General features: G+C 39.5%; 1 protein-coding gene across 1 annotated transcript in view; it reads right to left on the reverse strand.

Annotated features, from left to right (window-relative positions):
• Positions 1-22,367, reverse strand: part of LOC149474766 (uncharacterized) — a 1,567,000-nt gene that overhangs the window by 682,948 nt on the left and 861,685 nt on the right. The window lies entirely within an intron of this gene.

The following is a 22,367-nucleotide window of genomic DNA, read 5'->3' on the forward strand; positions in this document are numbered from 1 at the left end:
GAAGGACTAAGCCTGTCTCCATTTAAAGAGGGTTATTATTTCATGCTGCAATAAATTTTTTTCCCAGTAGGAGGAGGTGCAGAAAATTTAGAATAGTACCTTCTGTTCACAAGGAAAACCAAGTGATGCTGTAACAGGTATCTCCTGTTAATTACATATTGGGGTAAAACCAAGGAGACATATTTCCATAAAACTAAAAAGTCTGTTTAAATAGAAATGGAAAAAAATTAGAAAGTGTCAACTGTCTGACTCAGCAACTTCATCTCTAAATTATCCCACCATACTTTATCATTACAGCAAATGCTGCATGTAATTAAGCCAATTATGCAATTAGATTATGTCCCTGTGATTGTCTGGATGTTGTCTAACAGAGATAAGAATAATCACTGTTTAACTATCAGGACTATTACAAGCAGCCGCTGACAACAGACTAGTTTAATTGCGACTCTACACAAATAAAACACTTTACATGTATGGAACTATGACATTTCTGCATGAAAAAAAACATGTAGGGCACACATGCTTTTGCAATCTGCAACCAGTTAGACTAGCAAGTATGTAATAATGAAAGTACTAGGGGTATACAGTATTTATAAAACAGTGCATATGACATTCACAAAACATTCACTGCAGGTGAATCTTACTGGTGCATGTTTTAAATGGCAAGGATTGATTCACCATAATTTATTGTTTTGTGAAAGTCACTGATTAAAAAAAAAAGCACATTATGATCACCTATGGCAATGGTGCAGAGAGGAATCAGCACAGCCAGCCACATCTAGTTCTAGCTGATCTCTGTGAAACCAATGGCAATCAGACACATTTTTTTAGACTCTCCAATCAATCTTACCCCAGTTGGTATATCTGGTGTCACTAAATTTGTACTGACACATAACTGGTATGTCAACCCCCTTGCAATGGTTATATGTCCACTTTAAAAAAATATAATACTTTTTTTTAATATTAAAAGACTTCTTTCACACAAACGCATACATACACATAACTGCAGTTGAGAAACCCATAGGTACTTAAATGTCTATTATATGACCCAAATTAGTATCTAATACACACCAAAGGCAGAATATCATTTTATACAATCATTTCTGCTTAACTCTAAACTAAGCTATGAAGTTCTTCAATGCATCAACTCTAAATGGTGGTATAGTTTTCCACTGTTTCTGATTTAGACACTAGATATATTTAGTAACATGACGCAGTCTTGTTTTTATATATTTAGGGGAAAATTTGAAGATTGTGTTGCATTCATGTGCACTTACTAGAACCGGACCAGGGTATGTACATAAGGAACGGAAGAGGGGACGGGGGGCATATATCCACATCAAAGGAAACATCTGGCAATGATTTGATCACAATACCATTACATATAATTACATATTAACAATTGTACTGTATTTTGTGTCTCCACAAGTGTTGATAAAATTGTTAAACTAACCATAATGATGTTGATTATGCAATGTAACGTGTCAACACACACACAGAACTTGGAAAACGTCCATCTTTCTGGTTTAAATTCAAACAAAAATAGAGATTTGTAAAGTAGTCTTTAAACACTTAGGACGTCTGGATGCTATTATATATTTAACGGCCAAGTGGATGCTTACAACAGCCAAGAATTGTGCTTTCCACATTGTATGGTGTAACATCCAAGATCCAAAAATATATGAAGATAGAAAATAAAATAAATGGGGATTTGAATAAAAAATGGTGGACTGTGAATTGCTATTCAGAATGTATTGTTTAACACTAATAATTCAACCAACCATATTACAGCTAACAGAATGATTTAATGGCCTGAAAATGACTTGTTGACAATAAAAAACAAGTCCAATTTTGGGCTCATTTTCTTTTTTTCTAGGTTTAAGCCTTTCTGAAAATTAAGAAGAGGACCCGCCCCTGAAATGTGTTGCCATGGCAACCCCCAGTACCTGCCAGAGGGAGCAATCTGTACATGCCTGCAAGCTGTGGGCTCTGGCGTAGAGCAAATTCTTGAGCGCAGGAGTAAGTCATTTGCTTTCCCCTGCCTTTTAGCACACACATACAGGTGAAACTCGAAAAATTAGAATATCGTGCAAAAGTTCATTTATTTCAGTAATGCAACTTAAAAGGTGAAACTAATATATGAGATAAACTCATTACATGCAAAGCAAGATAGTTCAAGCCGTGATTTGTCATAATTGTGATGATTATGGCTTACAGATCATGAAAACCCCAAATCCACAATCTCAGAAAATTAGAATATTACATGCAATCAATAAAACAAGGATTGTACATAGAACAATATCGGACCTCTGAAAAGTATAAGCATGCATATGTACTCAGTACTTGGTATGGGCCCCTTTTGCAGCAATTACTGCCTCAATGCGGCATGGCATGGAAGCTATCAGCCTGTGGCACTGCTGAGGTGTTATGGATGACCAGGATGCTTCAATAGCGGCCTTCAGCTCTTCTGCATTGTTCGGTCTCATGTCTCTTATCTTTCTCTTGGCAATGCCCCATAGATTCTCTATGGGGTTCAGGTCAGGCGAGTTTGCTGGCCAATCAAGCACAGTAATCCCACGGTCATTGATCCAGGTTTTTGGTGCTTTTGGCAGTGTGGGCAGGTGCCAAGTCCTGCTGGAAAATGAAGTCAGCATCTCCATAAAGGTCATCTGTGGAAGGAAGCATGAAGTGCTCCAAAATCTCCTGGTAGACGGCTGCGTTGACCCTGGACTTAATGAAGCACAGTGGACCAACACCAGCAGATGACATGGCTCCCCAAATCAACACAGACTGTGGAAACCTCACACTGGACTTCAAGCATCTTGCAGTGTGTGCCTCTCCATTCTTCCTTCATACTCTGGGTCCTTGGTTTGCAAATGAGATGCAAAAGTTCCTCTCATCAGAAAAGAGGACTTTGGACCACTGAGCAACAGACCAGGTCTGTTTTTCTTTAACCCAGGCAAGACGCTTCTGACGTTGTTTGTTGTTCAGGAGTGGCTTGACAAGAGGAATATGACATTTGAAGCCCATGTCCAGGATCCATCTGTGTATGGTGGCTCTTGATGCACTGACTCCAGCCTCAGTCCACTCCTTGTGAAAGTCCCCAACACTTTTGAACGGCCTTTTCCTGGCAATCTTCTCCAGGCTGCGGTCATCCCTGCTGCTTGTGCACCCTTTTCTTCCACACTTTTCCCTTCCACATAACTTTCTATTAATGTGCTTTGATACAGCACTTTGGGAACATCCAACTTCTTTTGCAATTACCTTTTGAGGCTTTCCCTCCTTATGGAGGGTGTCAATGATGGTTTTCTGCACAGCTGTCAGGTCAGCAGACTTTCCCATGATTGTGATTCCTACTGAACCAGACTGAGAGACCATTTAAAGGCTCAGGAACCCTTTGCAGGTGTTATGGCTTAATTAGCTGATTAGAGTAGGACACTTTGAGCCTAGAATATTGCACCTTTTCACAATATTCTAATTTTCTGAGATTGTGGATTTGGGGTTTTCATAAGCTGTAAGCCAGAATCATCAAAATTAGGACAAATCACGGCTTCAACTATCTTGCTTTGCATGTAATGAGTCTATCTCATATATTAGTTTCACCTTTTAAGTTGCATTACTGAAATAAATGAACTTTTGCACGATATTCTAATTTTTTGAGTTTCCCCTGTAGATGATTCAGCCTGCTGGCTGCCCTGCACCACTGGTCAAGGTGTGAGAGTACATCTACCTATGGGGACAAAGATGCGTGCAAAGCACTTTCTGTGATGAAAAAATTATTTTGCACAAATGGTGTAGAGCTGTAAATACTAAAATACCATATTGTCAAATCATAATATAAATAATATTAAAGTTAAAGAATATTAATAAACCTTGTGTATCCTTATTACCGTAATTAAAGGTGAAATACATTCCAAAGCAAATATAAAATCAAAGTGACCAAGTATAAAACCGTGACATATGTCAATTGATATAAATAAATTTAAAAAAGTCCCAAGAAGTGAAGAAATAGGTCCCAACAAGTGAAAAAAAAATATTACAGCACAAAAAAATATATAATATAAAAATCCAGATTTTTCAATTCTTCAACTTTTATATTCACACTTTTTTGTTGCGTACTTTCTGTGATGACACATGTGAGTGCAACTTTTTTATCTAAATGGGGCAAAATTTGGGACTAAATATATGGACTGTTGGTGATCTTGTTGTTTACGGAGACAATGTTAAAGGATAAGTTCACCTTTTGGTACATGTTACGCAAAACATACAACATGCTCCCACTCCTGCAGCCCCCTCATGTGGGCTGGGGATCTCCTCCCAGCACCTGCTGCCACTTTAACCACCTCCCATCCGGCTGTTGTATATAAGCGGCCGGAGGGTGGCAGTGCAGGGGTGGGTGGCTGTTTATAAACAGTCCCGATCCGGATCATGTGATCACTGCTTGGCCAATCAGTGATCACATGCAGAGTAGTAAGCAAGATGTCACTTTTGACATCATTGCTTACTACGTGTGAAATCTGTGAATGATCACAGAGGTCACATGGTACAAGGCTATTCACAACAGCCTTGCACCATGTGACAAGCTGTGACCAATCACAGCTCACACAGTATTTCTCAATGGCTGCAAGAATGCAGCCAGAGAGAAGGAGAAAGTATTGCTTTTACAGCCTTTATGGTTGTAAAAGCAATCAGTGTAAAAAAAAAAAAAAAATCTCCCATCACCCCCCACAAGTAGTACAATGTCACCATGGTGACACTGTACTGCTAGTGCGACAGTATGTAAAAAAAAAAAACATAAGTAATAATATAACAATGTAAACAAAATGTTTAAAAATTTAAATTTTTGGTTATAAACTAATTTGTGTTTTTTTTTAACTAAAAAGATAACTGAATAAATTTTGGCCAAGATTTATGATGAAATATTTATTTGCAAAATGTTATAAGAAAAACAATTTTTTTCAAAATTTTTGGACTTTTCATTTATATAGCAAAAACAATAAAAATCCCAGTGGTGAATAAATACCACCAAAATAAAGCTTTATCTGTCTCAAAACAATGCTAAAAATTCCATATGGTTACAGTGTTGCATGACCGCGCAATTGTCATTCAAAGTGTGATAGCGCAGAAAGCTGAAAATTGGCATGAACAGGAAGGGGGTAAAAGTGTCCAGACTTGAAGTGGTTAAAAGAGCACAGCCATGCAGGGCTCTGCCTACATGGATGCATCATTCATTCAGAGTCCTGTAAATGAATGCCTACAAGTACTGTCAGCCTTTGCAAATGACGACTTGTTCTCGATGAGCTGCAAAGGCACCGGGGAGAGCTCTCATACACCACTAAGTATCGGAGGTACAGACACACAGCTACCTTGACAGTCTGCAAGAGCCTGACATTGCATCTGCAATCTGCTTATTCCAGGTGCAATGCTTTACAGGCTCCTTAACCATTAGCCGCCCGGCCTATAGCCGTTTGGCGGTGGCAAAAATGCTTCACCTTTCCGGGTGAACGTCATTTGGCGTGCTCCCGCACATGCGCAGTTCGCGCGGTTGCAGAGCCGCGCAATCTGTCACCGGCCGTGTACCTCGGACACGGCCGATGACAGATCTGAGTACCGGTCCCCGTTGTCTGTACCATGTGACCTGCTGTGACCAATCACAGCAGGTCACATGACAGTTGTATACAATGGATGGTTTCATTCATGCCATCCATTGTATACTAGTGCCTAGCTGTGAATGGTCACAGCAGGTCACATGCATATGTCATGTGATTAGCTGTGGCCAAATCACAGCTAAGCACAAAAAAAAAAAAAAAAACCCTGAATGAATCGATTTCATTCTGGTAAATGCTTGCTTATAGCAAAGTAATTCTTTGCTATAAGCAAATTGTGTAAAAAAAAAAATACTGATCACTTCCCCAAAGTAGTACAATGTTACTATGGTAACATTGTACTACTTTGGTCATAGTAAAATATAAAAAAAAAATCTTAATTTTTTTTAAAAAAAATGTAATAAAAAATTAAAAATAATAAAAAAAAGAAAATATATATATATATATATTTTTTTTTTTAAACGGTCACCAGTCAGTGTCCCTGTTCACCGCCATGCCAGTTATATGATGATGCTGTACTGCACTGGTGACAGTATGTAAAAAAAAATAGTGAAAATATTTTTTTTAATTTTTTAATTTTCCGAAAAATTATGACAAAAAAAATGCAACTTCAAAAAACGCGCCATGCCTCTTATGAAGTATGTCGGACTGTCTACTTTGCAAAAAGGGGTCATTTGGGGAATATCTGCACTGTTCTGACATTCTTGGGCCTCAAGAAATTAGATTGGCTGTCAGTACTTCAGGATTGATCAATTTTCAGATCTATACCATAGTATGTGAACTCTATAACTTTCCTACAAACTAAAAAATACATCCTAATTTGGGTTATTTTCACCAAATACATGTAGCAGAATACATCTCGGCCTAAATTTATGAAGAACAATTATTTATTTACAAACTTTTATAACAGAAACAAAGAAAAACGTGTTTTTTTTCAAAATTTTCAGCCTTTTTTTGTTAATTTAGCAAAAAATAAAAACCCCAGCAGTGATTAAATACCACCAAAAGAAAGCTCTAGTTGTGTGAAGAAAATGATAAAATGTTGTATGACTGCGCAATTGTCATTCAAAGTGTGAGAGCGCTGAAACGTGAAAAATGGCCTAGGCAGGAAGGTGTAAAATTGCCCGGTATTGAAATGGTTAAAAAAAAACAATAGGAAACGCACATTTTTTTACCTGCACAAAATATGCATTTAATTTTTTCTTTTTGCTTGGGAAGAGAATGAAAGCATAAAAACCTGACAAGTGTTATAATGCTTTTCAACTCACTAGATAAGTATGATTTTGTTGTTGTTTACACACCTATCAAATCAATATCCCATCACTTCTTATATTTGAGACACCCTGTTACAAATTGGAGAATTAGCATAAACCTCCCTGGTGTCACACACACAACAATACCAATCACATTTTTTCCTAGATTTCTCAATCACTACCCTTTACAGCAATGCAAGCTATTAGGAAACTGAAACATGGAAATCACATCTCTCTGTAGTAACAACAGTCATCAGTCTTATAATAACATCCAAAGTGTCCCAACAATATAAATGCAGTGCCTAACAAATAAATAATAATCAATAAGTGAAAAGAACTCTTATGTACTATATAAATGACAGTATCTTCATAAAGCTGATAAAAAGCATAAAATATAATAGTGAAAAAAATTAAGTCCCAATGATGGTTATTAAATAGTGTCCATTGGTGCCAGGAAAATCTTCCACTTTATTCCACACTGCCACACTCACCAGCTCCTATGCTGTCAAGAATGAGCAGTAGACAGCACTTGAATGACAAAAGACTTTCAGGACTTTCACACAAAATCATCCGGCTCCTTCAGTACTTCATAGGTGCCTGGTAACCCACTACTGAAAGGCATCACACTTTGCAACCAAAGGCTGTATGGAACGTAAGTGATCACTGCATAGAGTAATATGACCGCTAATTCTGGGACTGGTAGTGGCAGGGTGACATAAGCGTGTAGCCCTGCCCTAACGTGTTTCTATTTACACTCTAACAACATCCAGCTATTGAGTAATTTAGCCACATTTATACTGAATAGTGTCAGTTGTCAGCAAAGATGTAGAAGCATCACTATATCCATGGAAATGTAAGAGACAGGGGTTTAATAGACCATCTTAACTGCTCTGAGCCTCCTCTCAGGTCATTCCAGTTATCCTCCTGTGTAAGATATAGGCTATGGATGAATAAAAATATGTGGGTGGATATGGTATTGTTTTTAATCTTATACACATTAACTGAGAACACATTGCTCCTCATGTATCAAGCTGCAGTTATACATACTGAAGGAAAAGAGTGGCAGTTCAAGTGTTATTGTAATATGTGATAATAACACTTGATTCATCACAGAAGTACAAAGTTTCGAGTATTATTAACACGTAAAGTTTTTCCCCATGCGACGATAACATCTGATCTGCACAGCTTCTTCAAACAGTGAAAAATTCCAAGTTAGTTACAAGCAGGAGAAAAATTGGTGCTGCCTGGTTCAACAATATTTTTGGCACAATTCACATGGTTATGAATGATACCAACCTGGATTTAGTTACCAGCCCACCAAAAATTTGAAGAACAAGCTAATTTATTAGCCAAACATAGATGAATGTTTCAGAGCTTTGCAGGACTCCTTCATTAGGCAACAGTGACACCATCGGGAGTCCTGCAATGCTCTGAAACATCACTTCTCTTGGTTTGACTATGAAATGTGCTCATTTTGAGCATTCTGGTGCATTGATAACTATACCCAGTGCGCTATTTTTACGGCAGTGCCATCCATTGTTTAGTACCAAGCACCTTCAGTATATTGACTGCTAGTTATTTGGAGTGTGCTTAGATACACATTTTCCTCCAGGGTACCATTCCAGCACACCTGTCATACAGGCTGGCAATCCCATTGCCATAGGGGTAACCTCTCAAATCACCAAAGCTTAAAGCCTAACTCCATGAATTTAATAACTAATTTAAAAGGTTTCATATATGCAAAACTGACTATACACTAAATATTCTCAAAATTACATGGCTCATCGATACCTACTCTAACTTCAAGTTTGGTTTATACTGCAATTTATACTGTTTGATGTTTTTTCATTTTTGGAGCTATGTTCCTGCTGTCGAATATTTTCATGGCTATTTCAAAAAGTTTTCTTACTCTATGTTTTGTACCTCAAAATTAAAAAAAAAAAAAATTACTGAAAGTGGAAATTAGTTCAAAATGTAATTTATGTCTAACAATCAACTTTGGCAATAAAGGACTTTCCTGAAAACCACATTCACTGTTGGAATTGTGTTTGTTCGAACATTTTCCATTATGCTCCTTTGAATTTTATCATCATTGCCATCGAAAATGAATGTCATTTGCAACCTTTGAACAGGGGCAGACTGACCATTTGGAAACTCGGGCACTGCCTGAGGGCCCGGGGTCAGTAGGGGGCCCCATGAGATGCCCCTGGTACCTTTTTCATAGGCTTTTTTGAGTTTGGGCAAGGACACAGGCGCCCCATGAGTTGTCAGTCCACCCCTGCCTTCGAATGATCATAAATTAGAATAATGAATCTTCTTAAAATTAAAATTTGTGAACATAATTCCACTTGTGTATGGCCAGCTTTAGTTTGCCAACACCATGATGGAAGGCTGCATGTTTGCAGATTCGCTAGCTTACGGGGATGGTAGCCTATTTTCAAGGTGTGCTGGACTTCTGTTGAGGGGATTCATTCAAAGCCTGGGACTTGATTAAAGTGGAAGTTTATGTGAGAAATAAAAAATGGGCAAACAGGCAGGATTTTAATGTATAAGAGACATGCTTTGTCTTTTCTGTATTAATCTTGCCTATCTACCTGTCCAATCCTGTACAGTGAGCTTTCGGCTGAATTTGGGTCACAGGAGTACATAAGTAAGTGTACTCCTGTGACTGAAAGAAGTATGGCCAAAAGAGCTTTGGCTTATATTCTCCTTTAAGTCTTGAAAGCACTAATAGGAAATAGTGATTTTTTTTATTTTAATACTTAAGTGTGCAGCCCTAAAATATTATTAATATGTGATAAACACTACACTGTATAATTTATTCTTTACTTGTCCTTTGTTTGAAGCACTTATTTTTGCCTGAGCTGTACTTCTGAAGCCCTCTCCCAGCAGTCTGGCTATTGATTTCCGTAAATGGCCCACGCAAAAGCTGTTGGACAGCTCCAGCCTGAGCAAACTGGACATGAAGCCAACATCACTGCCTGGGAAGCCTGCCAAGGTGAACGTTGATACATTTTATTGCTATATTGTCTAGTATGGAAGGCAAGAGAATAAAAAATATGATATAAAAAGTAGGAACATATTGCTTAAAGCATGACTCCATGTATTTGACAAATTTGACATTGTGGGACAGGGCACTATATTCATACAGTTTGTAAATAACTTTTATTACCCAACTTATTCTTTTATGCCCATTCAGGCCCTTCATTCAGCCATTGTATGCAAAGGGCAAGCTCAAATTTTATTTTTTTGCTTTGCTGGTCAGTCTACAGCAATCTTTATAGCTAACTATAGAATATTCAAGGCAAGTATACATGACTTTTCTATGCCAGACCCCTTTAGCCACACACACGACTTAACTTTAAAGTGGAGGTACAGTCAAAATCTAAAAAAAATAAAAGTCAGCAGCTACAAAAACTGTATGCTGACTTTTAAAAAAACAGCCACTTACTTGTCCCCCGTTCCAGCGGTATCCTCACCGCAACTGATTTCACCGGCTGTCCTCTCTCCTGGGCGCTGGCATCTTAAGTGTGGGCACCCGGCTGTGACAGCTTGTGGCTTCACAGCCAGGTGCCTACTACATGAGTAGCGCTGCACCTTGTGAATGGTCCTGTAGTCTTCTGGGACCTGTCACATGTTTCAGAAGACTACGGGGAGGGATAGAGGAGAACTTCCACTTCTGATCACCTACACGATCGCAGAGGAAGTGGGAGTGGGTACCTGTCAAAATTGGGTACCCTCTCCCCCTGTTCCTCAAAGGCTCCAATCCTTAATGGGGAGTGGTGGAGAAGGCCTTAAAGTGGAAGTTGCCCTTTTGGGTGGAGCTCTTACACACCCCTTGTAGCTTCCCCCCCTCGTAGAATTAAAAAAAAAGTATACTAATGGCCACAATTCTTATTTCAGTCTATTGTCATGTGACCTTCTGTGTGATCCTAAATCTTTCATCTGGATTGTACAGCATAGTGATTTAGGGTTTTTCTTCTGGTGCATAACTCATTTTATGGTAATGTGTAGACTTCCTTTAAGTGTCCATAAGTGGAAACTCACAGAATTATGAAGACTCTAGCCATGACATGATGGCATCGCAACAAGGGGTGGCAAAAAAACTGGTTAGCAGCTGGCCTGTACCATAACAGAACATCACCAGTCGTCACACCAAGAAGAGGTGCTGCAGAGGGTTCCACAATGGCAGACTCTGGTGAGTTTAAAAGGGATTTGCAAGGTTTCATTTGTAAATGGGTGGGAGAGATGATGGGGGTCAGTAGGTGCTCAGAAAATACCTCGGATTGTCTACTTTCAAAAAAGGGGCAATTTGGCGGGTATTTGTACTGTCATGGCATTTTAGGGCCACAAGAAATGATATAGGCTGTCAGTACAAAAGAACTGATCAATTTTCAAATATATATATACCATAGTTTGTAGACTCTACAACTACCATACAAACTAATTAATATTATACACTGGTTTTGGATATTTTTGCCAGAGATATACTGTATAGCAGAATAAATTTTAGCCTAAATTTATGAAGAAAGCTTCTGTTATAAAATTTTGCATATAAATCTAAGAAAAACTTTCTTTTCCCTTTATATAGTAAAAAAAATATAAAACCCCAGTAGTGGTTTAAATACCACCAGAAGAAAGCTTTATGGCCTTGTTTAGACTTGTGGTTGGGGGGTGGCAAAAATGCGTGGTTAAGCCGCGTTTTTGCTGCCCGACAATGCCCCCTTATGCTGCAATAGACAGCGGACGGGGATATTTACATGCCACGGCCATAATGCTCATGGCAAAGTTTAGCTGACATGTAGCAATCGGAGGGTGGAAAGAGAGATATAGACGTATGTCTAAATCTAGCCTTTCTAAAAAATTATATAGAATTAATTTGCTACAGTGTTGCACAACGGAGTATTTTCAAAGTATGGCAGCACTGAAAACTGAAAATGGTCTGGGCAGAAAGGAGATCAAACAGTCCAGTCTTGAAGTGATTTAAATTTAACTCACAGCATATCATTTTTATTTTAATTTTTCATTTTAAAATGGTGAAATTTAATGTAACTAAATATTTTAGCTGTCCCTATATACACTGTTTTACACAGACTGCTTCTGTAAACTGCACTATGCATAGCTGGATAATTCTTGTGACCATTTTATTCTGCTCACAGAGAAGCTTCATGAGTGCAGATCACCCATGGCACCTAGGAAATTTTGTAAAAGTGGGTAAAGCCAGGAGGATAAAAAAAAAGGTAAAAGAAAAAAAAAGCTACATATTAAAAATAATGCATATGTCATAGGTATAATATGAAGGTACATTGATGTGTTAAGCTCTACATATCCATGTCAGTAGCATTCATACATAATGAATGCCTTTAGATGTAATCACAGTGATGGCTCATGTAACCGACCCCTGGCGAAGTGAATCAGTCACTCTAAGCATGCTGAGCTAATGTGCAGGCACTGTGATATTCCATATCCAACAATACTGCGGTTCATTCATTTCTCTGCTCATAAAACCTCTCGTTGCATGTTCCTGTCTCATCTAGACATGTACACGTGATTAAATCTTGTTTCTGGCTCTGCATGATAGCTTGACACATCAGATTCTTGACTTTATTTTTTTTTTCTGTTGGACAGTTCTCCATGTTGTGATCACTGCTATACACTTTTAGTTAAATTAAAATGTGAATTCCACAACAGTAGGTAGGCTCTGCTAGCTGTTTAACAGTAAAATCACAATATACAAGAGTAGGCTTTTTTTTGCCATACAGAAGAGAACGTTTGGAGATCTAGGTTCAACTTTGGTGTATTGAGGCCTGCTTTTTATATATGGGGGGGGGGGGAGGGGGAGGGGGAGGGGGAGGGGAGGGGAGGGGGGAGAGAGAGAGAGAGAGAGAGAGAGAGAGAGAGAGAGAGAGAGAGAGAGAGAGAGAGAGAGAGAGAGAGAGAGAGAGAGAGAGAGGACTCATGCAGCATTTACTTCCTGGAATCCATCTGCTCTGGCATGCAAGACGATGTGTTAAGGCCCACAGGTGTCAAACTGGCGGCCCTCCAGCTGTTGCCAAACTACAAGTCCCATGAAGCATTGCAAGATTGACAGTTACAAGCATGACTTCTAAAGGCAGAGGCATGATGGGACTTGTAGTTTCACAACAGCTGGAGGGCTGCCAGTTTGAACCCCCTGTAAAGTTAATGAAACCCCTTTTCCCTCCTGAATACTCCTGGGATGTATAACATCCTTTGCCTAGGCCAGAAACCAGGAAGTAACTGCAGAAATGTAAAAAAAAAAACCCAAGTAATTATTATATACTTTCCTATTTAGTAATGCTAGCAGCATAAGGATTAAAAATAGACAATGTTGACTTGAGAGTGTGAACCTCCGCTTTAAAGACATAAATATTGCTAAATCCATCTGTAAGTAGCAAGATTGGGATTACCTTAAAATGTACCTGTGCACAAACTATGAACATTTTTACATATACTTAACAAACAGTAAGGGCCCATTCACACTAGGAATTGCATGTAAATCACACAGGAATGTTGTGCGGTTCCTGTGTGATTCACAAGCAGTTCTATGCAGTACAATTTCAGCCTATTCATGTGAATGGACTGAAATTGCACAGCACCGCACCAAAAGTAGTGGATGTACTACTTTTGGAAACATATTGCAACCAGATCACATGGTACTTTTGAATCATGTGATCCAGTGCAGGCAAGCACAGTGTGTTTGAAATCTGGATTTGTAGTGTCATTAGCTATGCCCTGGCACACACTACAGATTGCAAGGGCTGTGCAATTTGCATGCGGTACAATAAACTGTCACAGAACGTGGATTTTTCAAACTGCGTTCTAGTGTGAACAGGCCCTTAAGGTGCTGTAAAACATCCCTGACCTCTCAAGCTGCTTGTAAAATGACGTAACTTATCCTCAAAGAAAACAACCAACTCTAAAATTAAGTTTCAGTCAGTTTGTAACATAATACATGCACCTGGTGTTTGCAAAAGAAGGCTTGCAGGCTGAGGCTTCTGCTGTCCACAGAAAAGAGAAAGGAGCTGTAATTTCAGTGTTGCGATGTTTAAAGATGAATTTCTTTACAGTGGCTATAGCTACAGAGACAGTGAATGTGGTTGGTTTTAAAATGCTTTCGCAGCTTGTTTGGAATATGCAGATACTTTAATGTGCATAGTCTGGACACATGTTCATGTAGAGATAAGCTCCAAATCAATTTCTTTTAGATGAGAAAGCTTGAGTAGAGGGTGTATACTTTGGTTAGGTAAGTCCTTTCGACATACAAAGGTTTTATTGTAACAAAATAAATAGCTAGATCAAGCAAATGTTCTCTGGTCCAGGGGCGGACTGACAACTCATGGGGCCCCTGAGCAATAGGGGATCATGGGGCCCCTGTGTCCTTGCCCACACCCAAAAAAGTTTATGAAAAAGACAATGAAAGGTAGCAGAGGCATCTCATGGGGCTCCCTACTGACCCCGGGCCCTCGGGCAGTGCCCGAGTGCTCAAATGGTCAGTCCGACCCTGCTCTGGTGTCTGCAGACACCTTTAAATATAGCTGTTAGGGTCCATCACGTTCACTGGTCCTGGCCACATGTTTTTTAGAAGGAACTACGTGGGTACCTTAAAAAAAATACCTAAAGGTAACTAATGATGGTAATGAGTCACTAAATGTGACTGTCTTGTTGTCAGCAAATCAGCAGTCTAGCAAGTACTCGAGGCAGAAGAAAAAAAGAGCTTTTCTGGAGGTTAAGACTGGGTGTGTGGGTGTATGAAGGATTTATGATTGTGTAGCACTACCCTCTTAGGAGTCTCTAGAGAATTGGGTCCCCCTATAGTACACTGTACAGCCAGACAACACACATTTTCCATACAGACTTGCATCCAGGAGACAGTAACCAATCCTTGAGCTTGTTTTTTTCAGGTGGGGTTTAGGAGAATTGAACTTGGGTGGGGTAAAGGGTGTATGGGATGCCCAAGGAAATGGCAACTGAGATGTTCCTGAATTTACAAATCTCTTTAACAAAGAAACATTCTCTTCTTGGAGAGCTAGCCAGCCTCTCCTGGTGTACCACCCTGGATGAATCCTCTCCTCATCCAGCTATACTGGGTGAATCCCTGGGCAGGGGATCCAGTGCCTATCACATTAAATGTAAGACAGTCCCGGGTAGAAAGCTAACCCAGTTTCCCACTGGAGTGCTCCTTCCCGTTACTGGCCCAGTGGGTGTAGATCTACTCAATCTGTCTGTGGGCTGATGGGTCGGTGGCTGCTCTCAGGCCTTCTGCTGGGCCACTCCTCCTCTGCTGCACAGGTGGTCCTTGCTCTGGGGACTGATGAGGTCCTGAGCTTTCCTCCTTTCTAGCTCCACTGCCTGGAGGTGAGCTCCTTCCAATCTGGTCTCCCAGGCTCCTGTTCTTCAGCCTCTCACTTCATCTTCCACCCAAACTCTACTGCTGCTGATCATGACTCTCCCATATTTGAAGGTTGCCTTAGCCCTATGCTAAGCCTCCTGCTTGGGGATTGGCCAAGGTCCTCTAAGTGTGCAGACCAGCCCCTCCTAACCCCTGCCCACTGCTTCTAGAACCTTCTCCAAGATTCTAGAGCAGAGGGAAGTATCAGGGAACTGACCTGCAGAGCCTCTCAGCTCTGACTGAAATTTGACCCAACTTGCTTCCACACCCAGCCTGCTAATCAGCCCTCCTAACTACAAATTATACTCAGAGTCAAATCAGTCAGCAAACAGCAACAGCAAATTCTATCCAGCAAATACTGCAACTGTACTAAAGTAAAACGTGCGCTAGTTCTATGTTCGGGAACGTTTCATATGTAGGGTGAGTGGGTCTCCTTCTATAACCTGTGCTGATCAGAGGCTTTAAGAAGCTTTTTAGTATCAGAATATCCATACAAAAAATATCCAAAGTAAGTAAAAGAATTTAAGTTAACCTCTTGTTGATTGCAGTGGCAAGAAAAGTAGGCTTTAATGCCTAGCCCAACATATGTATCAACGTGGCCTGAGGTTGCTGCTACCACCACACTGACCAAGCTGTCCCTGACAGTTCTCGGTCACAGCTTCTGATCAGGGTCCAAATACAGTGGTCACTAGACAGAGAAGCCACACCACCTTCTGACATTGAAGCCCACTTAAAGGGCCGGGAGGCAGCACGAAGGGGTTAAAATGCATATTTGCTAAATATAAAAAAAATGTATTCCCATTTTGGGCTTATATGTGAAATTAATGCAGTGCTAAACAGTACAAGTCTGGGTTCTCTGAAAACTTATTATAAATAAAAATATAATCATGTAAAAAGGAAGATATGTTAAAGCCCATCTCCGATCTCCGGTAACAGTAAAAGTTTTTTTTTTCATAACTAGCAATTAATTGAAGGGGCAAAGGATAATGGGAGCAGAGGGCTTGATGCTTAGAGATCATCTTGAAAATATGTGCACAAATTATACAGCTGTACCTTAGAAAAATATATATATATAGATATATATATTTTTTGCTTTCAAGGTAATAAGAACAATGGAAACATAATTCTTACGGTAGCTTGACTTTTCTTTGCTAGTTAAAACTCTCCCACCTCCACAACCTTGACACAAGGTTGCCTTTTTGTCTTCCTTCTATCTGAACTGCTATGAGTACAATTGCAATTAACTCAGACATAGCACCTCACCAACAAAGCAAGCAGGTCAGATTTCAACCTTGCAGTGGTTTGGTGAACAGACCGCTATACCACCACAGATTTCCACTTTTTCCAGTTAGAAGTTTATGAGACTAATGTCACAGAGTTGGCCTGAAATGTGTGCAAGCCTTACGCAGTTTCTTGTTGTCCATTGCAACAAATATTTTATTGTTAGCTCAGCACTCCCGAAAGCTTAAGGGTTAATATGGGTGACTATACAATTTCTTGATAAAGAGAAGCCGTCTCTACATATGCAGGACAAAGTTACACTGTCGCTAAAAAGGGTGCTCTGCAAACCCCGTATTGATAAGTATCTTACCAACGCTCCCTCACCTTCCTTCCTCTTCCACCACATACACTTTTAAGTAAAGAGAAACAAGTGACAATGCTGGGATCTAACAGCCAACTTCTAGGCACTGTTACTGGATGAGGGGCGTTACATCGTTGCACCTCCAAGGAGAGTGACACCATCACACCTTCTTTCCAACACCAGCCATTTCAGAGTGGGTGGCAGAGCAGGCAGGAGTGACCAGGGAGCACTGGTAAGGGGAGTATCAAGAAGTTGGGGGATCCCTAATATAAACACTGTCCCTTTTCCTTGCTTGGACATGGTGACAATATCACTTTAAGCCCCTCATGATCTAAAATGAGAATTACTTTAAGTGTTACTAAACCCACAACAGTAAAATCAGTCTGTATATGAAGAAAAGCATGTTTGTTATACTCACCGTGAAACCTAAGGGGTTAATCCTCTGCATTGTGTAAAAATGCTGTTGTCCTGTTTTCTCTGCCCCTCCTCTTGTTCAAATGTCCACCTGATAAGACAGACTGAACCCGTAGTCACATGCACATGCTCAATTTAGTGCGTATTGCTAGTGAGGTTTTTTTTTCTTGGGAGAGTGCATGTGATCAGCACAGGGCCAGTCAGCACTGCCCAGACAGAGGGTCAAGGGTTTTGCATTCTCCTAGAGCAGAAATAAAACTCCTCCTACAAGCTTTAACAACTGCTGATGAGAAAAGGTATTTAGCAGTTTAAATTTACTACAATATTTGCATTTCCATGTTGTGTGTACTGTGGGAGATCAGATATAGTGAATGCAGGGTCCAGGGTTTAGTAACACTTTAAATTAATATACACACACATCAGCTAAATTAATGATAGCATTCAAACATGTCAGCTTGTGTGTGTTTCTGTCCTATTGGCACACAAGTCAGTAAGACTTATTGTATGTAAGAAACACCAAAGATCTGTTTGTTAAGTCAACCATAGATTGATCGAATTTCTGCCAGTTCAGCAGGAACCCTCCAAGATTCAATCCATCTATAGGCAAACTGATTGTACCCAAGTCAATTCATCGATCGACTTGGGTACAACCAGCATGTAAGATTTTCGGCATGCAATTATTGCCTGCGGTAATCACTGTGCATTCCCTGCAGGGACCACTCACCGCGCCCCCCTCTGCCAGGAGAACACAATAGCTCTGTGGGATAGACTCCCCATCAATCCTAACTATGTTGATGGGGGAATTGTGTGATTTTCTATACTGCAACCATGGTTGGTGAAAAGAAATTTGCAAAAATCTACAGTTGTGCTCAAAAGTTTGCATACCCTGGCAGAGATTGTGAACATTTGGCATTGATATTGAACACGACTGATCATGCCAAAAACTGTCTTTTATTTAAGGCTAGTGATCATATGAAGCCATTTATTATCACATAGTTGTTTGGCTCCTTTTTTAATCATAATGATAACAGAAATCACCCAAATGGCTCTGATCAAAAGTTTAAATACCCTGGAATGTTTTGCCTTGGTACAGACAAACAAATAGACACAGAGGATAAAGTGGCAATTAAAGGGTAATCTCCCACATCTGTGGCTTTTTAAATTGTAATTAGTGTCTGTGTATAAATAGTCAATGAGTTTGTTAGCTCTCACATGGAAGTATTGAGCAGGCTAGATACGGAGCCATTGGGAGCAGAACAGAACTGTCAAAAGACCTGTGTAAAAAAAGGTAATGGAACATTCAGAATGATGGAAAAGGATATAAAAAGATGTCTAAAGCCTTGAATATGCCAGTCAGTACTGTTCAATCACTTATTAAGAAGTGGAAACTTCGGGGATCTCTTGATACCAAGCCAAGGTCAGGTATACCAATAAAGATTGCAGCCAAAACGGTCAGAAGAATTGTTCAGGATACAAAGAAAAACCCACATGTAACCACAGGAGAAATACAGACTGCTCTGGAAAAAAGACAGTGTGGTTGTTTTAAGGAGCACAAGGCAACGATACATGAACAAAAATGAGCTTCATGGTTGAGTTGCCAGAAAGAAGACTTTAATTGCGCCAGTGCCACAAAAAAGCTCGGTTATAATATGCCTGACAACGTCTTGACACACCTTACAGCTTCTGGCACACTTTAATCTGGAGTGATGAGACTAAAATAGAGCTTTGTGGTCACAAACAACAGTCCTATGTTTGAAGAGGGGGTCATCGACAAGAATACCATCTCCACTCTGAGGCATGGTGGTGTCTCACTAATGTTTGGGGGGAAGTTCTAAAGGCACAAGAAATCTTGTGAAAAATAATGGCAAGATGAATACAGCATGTTATTAGAAAGTACGGGCAGACAATTTGCATTCTTCTGCATAAAAGCTGCACATGGAATGCTCTTGGACTTTCCAGCATGACAATGACCAGCTTGACAAAGCAAAAGTCCAAATTGACCCTCCAGTGGTTACATCAGAAAAAGGTGAAGGTTCTAGAGTGGCCACCGCAGTCTCCTGACCTTAATAGCATCAACTCACTCTGGGAGATCTCAAACGTGTGGTTCATGTAAGGTTACCAAAGACTTTGCATGACCTGGAGGCATTTTGCAAGATGAACAGGCAACTTTACTACCTGCAAGAATTTGGGCCTCATAGACAATTATTACAAAAGACTGTTATTGATGCTAAAAGGGGCAATACACAGTATTATAACTAAGGGTATGCAAACTTTTGAACAGGGGTCATTTCATTTTTGTACTTGTTGCCACTATTTGTTTTATGATTGTGCCATTCTGTTATGACCTACAGTTGAATATGAATCCCAGAAGAAATAGAGAAATGTGTTGTTTTCTTTAAAAATGGTACATTCAGTAATATTACCAATTCTCCAAGGATTTGCAAATGTTTGAGCACAACTCTATGGCCTACCTTAGATTGATTTCCAGATCACTAGAAGGTGGTCTGGAACACTACAGCTATGGATGAAAAACTGAAGCCTTGATTGGGTAACCTGTGCCCTCTGTATGCATTCTGTAACCAGAGGATGTTATTAATCACCTTCTTCTAACAATGCTAGTTCCCTGGTTCACAACTGGTGAAGTGAGAAGAAAATCAACCCTCCCAATCACTAAAACTAGTTCCAGATCAGTAACTCAAACCATATCAGTCAGCCAATTAGCATATTCAAAAGAAGAATGTGACAGTCTACATATTTTATTGGTTTAATCAATCCTCTGGTGTGTGGCTAACCCTTCTTCCTCATTCCATTACGTGTGGTGGCGAGCCAGAGTCTGCACCTGCCTTGGTTTGATGTGGACTGTTCACCTGAGCAGTAACTTTTCAATTTTTCGTACATATTTTATTGTTATTGGCTGCCTTCACTTTACAGATTTTACTAATGGACACTTTTAAGTAGTTTTACAGATTGCCCCTAAGTCCAGCCCCCATGGCCAATTATCTTATTGGTCAATGACAATGACAGACATCCTCACTGGCCAACAGAAAAGGACCGAGAGCAAAAAGAGTCAGGCAATCTGGCACTTTCAGGAAAAGCCAAGTATTGGAACTAGATGCCTGCATTCTATGAGTACAACAGTTTTCTTATTTCCCCATTACCAAGTCTATTTAAGAGTGTTGTGATTAAAAGGACCATGATGTTTGTTTTAATTAGGTGTGAATTTCAATAAGGCTGCTGCAAACTTTAGTCTGCCCTGCTCAATGATAAATTACTTAGCACACAAGTTTTAGCTTAAACATCAAGAATTGGCAAGCACTGAGCACAGCATATGGGCTACAGAATAACATGAAATGTTTTAAAGTTATATAAAAAACAAAGACTTTTTGCCAGAAGCAGTATAAAACCCAAAACAAGAATGTATTACAATACAACCTATCCATTCTTAGATGTGATCACTGCATTTGTTTTCTTTTTTAGGCTTTTTTTTTTTCTTTACTTTCACCTGTTGATCATGCAAGTATGTCTGCTTTTTCTTCAGCAGACCAAGCTCTCCAGTAAAAGTGGCAATTAGAGAGTTTAGACTAAATTTTAACACTGACAGTGGTTAGATTTGCAAAAAAAATCCCAAATCTTTATCCCAACAGGAAAAAATGCTGTAACCGCTTAAAGAGATATAACCGGAGTTCAGCTTTCATTTGTTAGTCAAGCCATCTAAATCTGCTCGTTCATCTAACACTACCATCTCCCCAATTGACAATGCTGCTGTGCAAAGGTGTCTCTGTTGCTTCTCTGCATCTAGAGTGTAGACACCCAAGAAGTGTTACTGGCCAGGGAGTATTTTCTCTTATTTTCTGTTATTTTAGGGGGGGGAAAAAAAAAAAAAAACTAATGCTTCCACGTGATTTATTGTTTGGTAATCTGAAATATATTATATTTCTGTTGTGATGTGCTGTTTGAAATGATGAGTACTAAACATGTTAACTATCCATATTGTAACGATAGAAAATGTGTGTCTGAAATGGGTACCGGTACAGTCTGACTGCATAAGAATTTTTCCAGGCAGCGACAGCATTAAACTATTTAGTATGGATACATTGAATATATTTACACAAATATCAGATTGTGATAAAAAATCAATTATTATATTGCTGTCCTTAAATGAATTTTTCAATTTCATCTAAAAAGTCAAAAACCCCTTCATCTAGATTTATGGGAAATGGCCATGACCCCAGAACTCCTGCCAATCAGATATTCTAGAGCTGTTTGAGCAGCTAATGAGAACCCATGATTTGTGCCATGCCCCAATGTACATGTATCCCAGCACACTATACGGGAAAAATAAATAGTTTTTTCACATTAACACTAACAGACAGATCACTAGGCAACAAGATTTACTATATTGTAATTTTTTATAAAACCTTCATATTTTGCATGCTTGTTTTTGCATTATTTTGATGATATTATAATACATTTGGATATATTAAATAGTAGAGGCAGCTCTGTATTCCCTTGTAATTGCTCAACCTTCCTTTTTAAAAACTTATAATACATAAGCCTGAACATGTAATAAGCACATATGGATACCCACAGGTGCATATATAAGTACGCACTGTACATATACATATTTTATATCCTCAACATGAATCGATACAAGTTAATCTGTTTACAAGTAACCCCATAACAACATAAGAAAATACATATATATATTTCAAGATATATCTCAAGATAAATTAGTCCTTGAACTCTATATTTAGAGCAGAATTTCACCCTAAAGGGGAAGTAACGCTTTATGCCCTCCTCCCCCCTCCTCTTCTTCTTTTGGAACTTTTTATTTTGGGGGGGGGGGTGTGCTTGGTTTTGACAAGTACCTGCTCCCACTTCTGGTCGGATCCCGCAATTCCATTAGAAGGTCTCCTTCTGCCCATAGCCTTCTAGGACAAGTCACAGGACCCCCGAAGGCTGCAGGACCATTCATAAAGCCAGCTGTGAAGTTGCAAAGATTCGCAGCCATTCCCATAGTTAACATGTCAGCGTCAGGTACCCGAAGACCAGAGAAGAACCAGCCCAGGTGAGAACTACGCAGGATCCCTGGACAGGTAAGT

The sequence above is a fragment of the Staurois parvus genome, unplaced genomic scaffold (assembly GCF_062004578.1).
Source record: "Staurois parvus isolate SC_StPar_1 unplaced genomic scaffold, SC_StPar_1.0 ptg000001l, whole genome shotgun sequence".
Lineage (NCBI taxonomy): Eukaryota > Metazoa > Chordata > Amphibia > Anura > Ranidae > Staurois > Staurois parvus.